This window comes from Macrobrachium nipponense, chromosome 2, assembly GCF_015104395.2.
Source record: "Macrobrachium nipponense isolate FS-2020 chromosome 2, ASM1510439v2, whole genome shotgun sequence".
NCBI classification, from domain to species: Eukaryota; Metazoa; Arthropoda; class Malacostraca; order Decapoda; family Palaemonidae; genus Macrobrachium; species Macrobrachium nipponense.
In genome coordinates this window covers 137,728,429-137,735,928 of record NC_087201.1, presented here as the reverse complement: position 1 = coordinate 137,735,928, position 7,500 = coordinate 137,728,429, and the positions used below count along the sequence as shown (strand labels likewise).

Sequence of the window (7,500 nt, the reverse complement as noted above, 5' to 3'; positions counted from 1 at the left end):
CGTTTATTCACTATTGACCTTGGACGAAAATCCGTCCTCCCTCCCTCTGAATTTTTAACGGAGCGTCATTAGACTCTGCCCTGCTGAGAAGATTTGTGCGTTGTGCTTAACCCTCTTAGCTCCTCCATTTACCATGTAGCTTCCTTCCACCCGCTCCCATAATTCCCCACCACCTCGTTTAATTGAAAGGATTCCGGAGGCCTCGAGGAAGGCTAATAAAAGGAGCGTTGGGGTGAAGCTTATCCCGGGCGCTGAAACCTTTCTTTTCATAGGCTTCTTAAAAATGAGTCCGAGAAAAAGTAGGCTGGAGTTGGGTATAGCGTACGAGTGACCGGAGGCACTATTTTGTCCCCGTCCCTAAACCTGAATTTGTGATGGATCTCCGCCCTCGAAACAAGAGCTTCACGTTGATCTCTCATACTCTAGGTAATGCTTTTAATTTAAAAGTCTAAGCAACATTTTTGGAGATTTAGACTAAGGATTTCATGGTGGTTGAAAAATTTAGATAATGCTTTATGAATTTTTGCCAGGGTTTTAGAAACATGGTCTTTTGCGGTATAATCTCTGCTTTCAGAGCTAAGCTTTAATCGCATTATATTTAGTTTCGAAAGCAACACTGTCTGTGCCTGTTATCCTTTTCAGTTTGAGTGTTCCCATGTTTTAAATGGCGTATACAATATTGATAACGTCCATTCAGTTTTTCATAGCTGGTTTCCAACGGATATTACAAAGCAAATATAAAGGGATCCATCATTTCTACTGAAAGGACGACTAGTATAAAAATGTGACATGGATATCTCTCTCTCTCTCCTCTCTCTCTCTCTCTCTCTCTCTCTCTCTCTCTCTCTCACACACACGCGAAATTAATTATGATAAGCGAATTTTTATGGACGTCAAATTTTTATCAGGATGGAAAACGTTTCCGTGTCGATTTTCCGTTGATTCTTCCGTAACTAACCAACCTATTGATGGCTAATCATTCCTTCTTTTAAAACATACGGCTTTGTTTATGATGAATATGGCACTAGAATTGATTTAACCTCTAAATATCTGACAACTTCATGGCAATGGTAACCATTGGCGTGATTTGTTTCTTAGTTGATTTAGATAGATTCGACACGAATATACGTAGTACAAGCTTCATTAGTGCTTTAGAGAGTGAGGAGGTTCTTCATTTATTTCCCCAACGGATTTGAGGCCTACATGGAAACGCTTATGTAAAAAATGAGGGGTAATAGAGAACGTACTTTCAAAATACTTCCTAGTGCACATGCCCTGTAAAATGTATTATAAAGGCAAAAGAAAAAAACGCTAAATACCATTTTACCATGGAGGGGATGGACATTTTTTGAATCCACCCCGAAAACCCTTTTAGAAATTTTATCGGTTAAATTCAGATGTACTATGCATGTATGTATTACATGTAGATATTAGATAAAAAAAAGGCAGTAGTATTAAATTAGCCCATATTTTCTTCGAGTATTTTTTTTATCAGAAAGTAAGTAAATGATTGTATTCAATACATGCGAGAAACCTGGCTGGAACAAACGGAAATTTGTTCATATTTTTAATTTCTTGTCTTTACGACTTCGCGTAATATTGTCTGGGGGCTCTTTTTGGAATCGCGCCACTAATTTTTCTTCTATTGTGTTTTGCAAGATAATTGTCTCCCCCTGAAGAATAAGATTTAGAAATATAAATATTTAAAATCAAGATAGAACATCTTTTCTGTAATTCGACCTTGGAATTTCATTGTTTGTTTTCAGAGGAGGGAAGATATATCGTAAATCTTGAAGATAGTATCACTGTTTTCTGGTATCCCCAGATACAAGCCACTACCATCGACAGACCATTAAAACCCTTGAAATTGAGACAGGAACGTTCTCTTTGATGTATGTCAATATTTCCTTCCTGTTGCTTTTCCTTCTCTTTTATCTTCAATAACATCACTTGGCTGTCGAGGGGAAATATTTACCTTTTGTCCCGATGGAAACTTTGGGAAAAGGCATGTTTTTTGGTTCGTTATTTTTTTTCGTTGCTTTAGTATTTTTTTTACCTTCAATTTTATTATGCATTGAAAAGGAGAATTTTACTTTGTGAAAATGCTGCAATTTAAAATTTTCTATCATAATTTTTATTACCCTTTAAATTTCTCTTCGCAACATGCATATTTCCGTAAAAAAATTTTGTTTTAAAGAAAAAGGAAGAAGCACTATGCAAATATGTATACACTGAGCTGAAGGCACACTGTACAATAATCTTAGGCTCTGAATATAAAAGCTCTGAATATCATAATAATTATGTTCACTCTCATTTTTGTCCACAGCCGAGTAAATCTTCCTCGGCGTCGATGGAGGATGGTTTTAACACGCAAATATTGACGCACTTAGTCTCTTCAGAATGTACATCAGAGTTTTAGATGGAATTTTCAATATTTATAGAATATTTAAGTTTACAAGGAGTGCCGCAAAATGAGTAACCCTTATTTGGGTAGGTAAACCCGAGTGTACCAGGTCTGGTTTCTTCTAAAATGGCAAAGCCAAGTCTGGAACATGTTAAAAAATGCTAGGCTGTAGACGGTTCCAGCAGAATGAGCAAACATGGGCAAGATTTTACCAAGGTCTGTGCGGATATCAAATTACGTATGTCCTGTATGGATCCTGGTCTTTTCTTGCTATCCGTAATGTAAACCGGGATGGTTAAGGCGTGGGCTTTATTGTTAAATACGCTCTTGCTGTCATTCTCGCACCTCCATTCAATCTGGATGAACCTCCTGAAACCGTGATGGTTCCTGTCTCCCCTCAGTTAGCATTATGCAACTTTGCTTGTCCTAATTACTATCGGAACCGAGGTCTAGAGAATATCCGAACTATATCGGTAAGAATTCCGTTCGCAGATCAAAAGTCGTGGATAACCTGGGCTCAACTCCGTTTAAAACAATAACAAAACTATATTATTTATAATCTAGCGAATCCGTACAATATACGTACTTTCAAGGATCCGCTATCATTTTTTTATGGGTGACTCTGATATCATATATTTTATAAACCGCTACTCTTGGGCATATAAAAAAATACCAGCTATGATAGTAGGACTAAGAATTGAGTATAGATTTGAAAGGAATACGAAAATTACCTTAGTTCTATTTATATACTTGCTATTGTGATACTCTGATTATTTACGGATGAGTTACATTTTGGCATAACGACTACATAAACTTATTTTTCTTAATATTGGTATATTGCTATAGCTGATTTTTCAAGGCACGGATGTTTTATGCAAGTCGACGCCTATATGAACCTTAAAGATTATTACATTTACCATAACATTTGAACGGAATCGATGGGAAACGTAGCCGTAGCTGTAATGTTTCGTGTAAAATGAACAGCAGTATGGAAAAGCAAAATTCATCACCCAAATCGTGTTCCCTTCTACCATCATGGAGTGACACCCCTACTCCGATCTCGTCGTTTGATGGATAACGACCGTGGCACATGCACCGTACACATTCATTAATCATGTGATATTTTCATTATTCTGGCGTCTCCTGATGTACGTTAATACTTTTGTCATCATTTGTGCAATGGAGGGTTTATATTTTGGGTCTATCCTGGAAATATATTTTTTATGCAGTTGAATGTTATTAACGGTTTATATTAAGGATGCTCTTTTTAACTCTCCTAAAATGTATCTCTTTTGTTTCAGGTACATACAGTGTACTTCTGTACTTATCTTCAAGTTTATCATATAGTTGCAGTAAAGGAAGGTAAGGCTAGTGTTATTGGCATATGCAACCTCATATGTGTAAGCATATCGTAGACATATTCAGGAGGCTGTTCAGTTTTTTTTTTATTTTTATTTTTTTTTTTTTAACACAAATAAGCAACTTTTTTTTTTACTGTGAACTGTCATTTGAAAAATCTGCTCAAATTACTTCAAAATTACTATCGTTGTCTTGTAATTTTCAGGTTTAAGTGCGTGCTTAAGTTTTTTTTTTATTGTATTGTGTTAAAAGGCAATTGTAATTCATCTTATGGGGTGAGATTTCACGGGCTGTCAAAGAATTAGGCTAATGCTGCAAGGTTTTTGGCTTGTTAAAACGTGAACAGACAGTATTATGAACTTGACTAGGGAATGAAGGGGGTTGGGTCAGTGGTAGTCTCCCATTCATAGCTATTAGGGGAGGAATATTATATGCGCTTAACCCGAAGGTGCAGAATTTTGACTGATCCACGAAGGATAAAGTTGAAGCATTTATGCATAATGTTTTTTTGTTGTGGAAGCATTTTCTCTGATATCTGTAATTCTCATTGATTCCAGGCGGCTCCCAAAAATTATTTGGTGTATAATTGAGGCATGTGTGTACAATTGAGGACCTTACCATAGTGTCTGTCACTAATTGTCAAGTTTTGAAAGTTATTTCATAGTTAAAATGAGGATGTTGAACAAAATAACCCATGGTAAATTTATTAAGAAAAAATTATGAACCAATCAAGAGGACAACGTTGAATATGGTCACCAGCTTCTTCAAAAATGTAAAATAAGTAATCAGAAAACTGATGTCAGATTTGAGTTTGGTATAATCGTTTTTTTTTTAGAGTTACATTTCCTTCATGCTGCATGAAAGCAGTTTTTGCACTGTTCTTGTTAACCAAAAGTATCGTCTAACGCTTAGTTCAGTGTTCTTATTCCCGCATAAAAATACCCTTCTATTCATGATCCCGGAGGATTGCAAGGATGGTTGAGTATTTTCCCAAACTTCCAAGCTTTGGATACTTAAGCTAAAATTCGTATTTAATAAAAAGATATTGCACACTGCGCCTTGTCTGGTAAATCCTTGTAAATGGTAAGCTGTGTAAAGTTATAGAAGCAGTGTGAGACGGGGAAAAAATCTGCAGTACAGAAGTCCTCTTTGGTGGCATGGCGTTGATCGAGCTATACAGGCAATAAAGAAGAATATAAAATAGATGTGCTGCGGTGTAAAGCCGTAATGACTTCAAAGACAGTGGTGGAAAGGGAGACACGAGGTATTAAAAAAAAAAAAAAAAAAAAAAAAAAAAAAAAAGTTAGGGGTTCTATTGTATAAAGCATATTATGGTAAAAAAATAATAGGCCATTTTGTTAAGCATGTTATGACTACGAGAGAGAGAGATGCCAGAGGTCAGTTAGTGAGCTAACGAAACCTAATATTTACATAGTCTATGGTAGTTTCAAACCGTGGCCAGACATCTAATCGAAGGACATTTGGCCGACGGACATTTGGCCGAAAATTTACAAGTGTGAATAGTAACAATCAATACTTTAAGTGTTTTAATTAACACTTTATTACTGAAAAATAACACCATAAAATAAAAATAATGCAGTAAGATGTATGTTCTTAAGTATTTAAAGATTGAGTGCAATTGCTCTCAGGAAATCTATTCTTTGATACTCTTCATATTTCTCAGTGATAGACATCAGCCTTGTGTTTAATATCTGATACTTCGTCTTTGGTGATCTCAATGCAAACCCTGAATTTACCATCTCGATTGTTAACTTCCAATTTTTTTGCTCTTTCCTTAGCCTTGAAAGTAGACGGCAAATAGAAGGTTGGGTGATTGTCATTCTCTCTGTTCAAACGCCGTGTGCCATCCCTCATTTCAACAGTTGAGATGGTAAACTCAAAGTAAATGCCGATTGTTTTCGAACCGTTAAGATTGTGTTATAATTAACAGAACGATAGTGGGCGTGACATACATGTGGGTACTTCGACTACATTTTCGGCCAAATGTTCTTCGGTCTAATGTCCGTCGACCAAATGTCCGTTCGTCCAAATGTCCGTCGGCCAAGTGTCCGGGCCGCTTCAAACATGCCCAGAGTGAATAGGGATTCATAACGCTTTGCATCGGGGTTTCTCAAGTTACTGTTGAGCAGTCCAATATCAGTGACGTCACTTCCAATCTCCAAGAGAGGTTAGACTTCTTGCCTTCGCGGTAGATCTCGGCTCCCAGGAGTTTGAAAAGAATAAGCATTGACTAGTCGTTTTAGATTATGCCACCCTTGGGCTGGCACAGGCTCTTGCTCAAGCACAGCCCGTTAAGCTACGCTTACAACAGAGTTTACGTTGTTTAACCAGGGTCCAGCTGTCATAGTAATCTCTGCTCACACCTAGAATACAAGGTGTCGGGGACGGGAGCACTATACTCAAGGTGAATGTAGGTGACATTATACTCAAGGTGAAGTAGGTGACACTATACTCAAGGTGAAGTAGGTGACTGGAAAACCTGTGCTTTTAGTTTACATGGATATAATACTAATTGCTCGACTCAGGTGTAGCTTGGCGAATGCTTCTAAACAATAGAGATATTCACATGTAGAAACAATGGGCCGTGGAAATCGCCTGCCTGGTAGCGAGAATGTGGAAAGAAACAAAAACATGAGAAAGGGATTAATAGTGAGATATCGACACTGTTTCACGACGACTCTAAAGTCTGTAGCATAATAGAAATATTTTGGAAATTTAAGGAAACTATCAAATAACAATTTTCATCAATTTCGTGCTAAAGTCATTTAAAAGACAACGTAAAACTTTTAAAGCCTAGTTTTCAACTATAAAAGATTCAGAGAATAGATTCTATTGCAAAAGTCTTAAAAACACACACACACACAGTGTAACAAAATTCCCCATGCATGTCGGGTGTTACGGCAACAAAATCAAGCTTCTCCTTCTCAGCATCGTTATTCGAAAGGGCAATGGAAAGCGAGAAGTCTGGTCTCGTATAATATCTTTCCCGTCTTAACTCGAGGCTTCTGAACCCCTATTCAGCTACATACGGCCTTGCGGGGGTGTTTTGAAGGTAGGAGGGTGAGGGCGGGTTGAAAGGGGGGGGGGGGGGGGATAGTTAGTTTCAGGGTGGGTCGTTATAGTTGGGGAGTGAAGGCATATATTATGAACCTTCCAGGGAGGATGTTTAAGTCGAAGGAAATGTGAGTGTGTGGTGGGGAAGGGCCCATATGACTTCATTTATGGTTCTATTGACTCTTCATTAAAGAGAAGGTTGAGTGTAGAGAGAAGGAGGTGGGCGGTAAACTCGGGCAAAGAATAAACAAATGGTTGGAGCTGAGCCTCGGACTTGGACATGGATATTTCAACAGTAGAATTTTAGAGATGCTGCTTGGAACCACGCACACACACATACACCTACTCACCGGTACATACACATTCATATATATATATATATATATATATATATATATATATATATATATATATATATCCTTAAATCCTCTGTAGAAAGGTAAGTTACCTATCTACCGTGGATTTAAGGATATTCTCAAGTACGTGTTTTTCGTGCTACATTTGATATATATATGTATGTATGTATGTATGTCCTTGTATGTGTAAAGAAGCTATTTCTTTTGAAAGATTTTCTGAGGAAAATAAATGACTTCTGGGGTTGGATCGTGAGCAGGTTATTTAAACCCTTTACACGCTCCCGGGCATTCATCATCAGCAATTCT

General features: G+C 37.4%; 1 protein-coding gene across 3 annotated transcripts in view; it reads left to right on the top strand.

The window, feature by feature from the left end:
• Positions 1–7,500, top strand: part of LOC135221028 (regulator of G-protein signaling 7-binding protein-like) — a 1,347,771-nt gene that overhangs the window by 158,239 nt on the left and 1,182,032 nt on the right. Inside the window, exon 2 of one of the 3 annotated variants that reach the window (XM_064258752.1) lies at positions 3,706–3,766. The exons of the other annotated variants lie outside the window; for them this stretch is intronic. The gene's annotated coding sequence lies outside the window, so the exon portion shown is untranslated. The remainder of the gene's footprint in view (positions 1–3,705; positions 3,767–7,500) is intronic. 3 annotated transcript variants of the gene reach the window in all.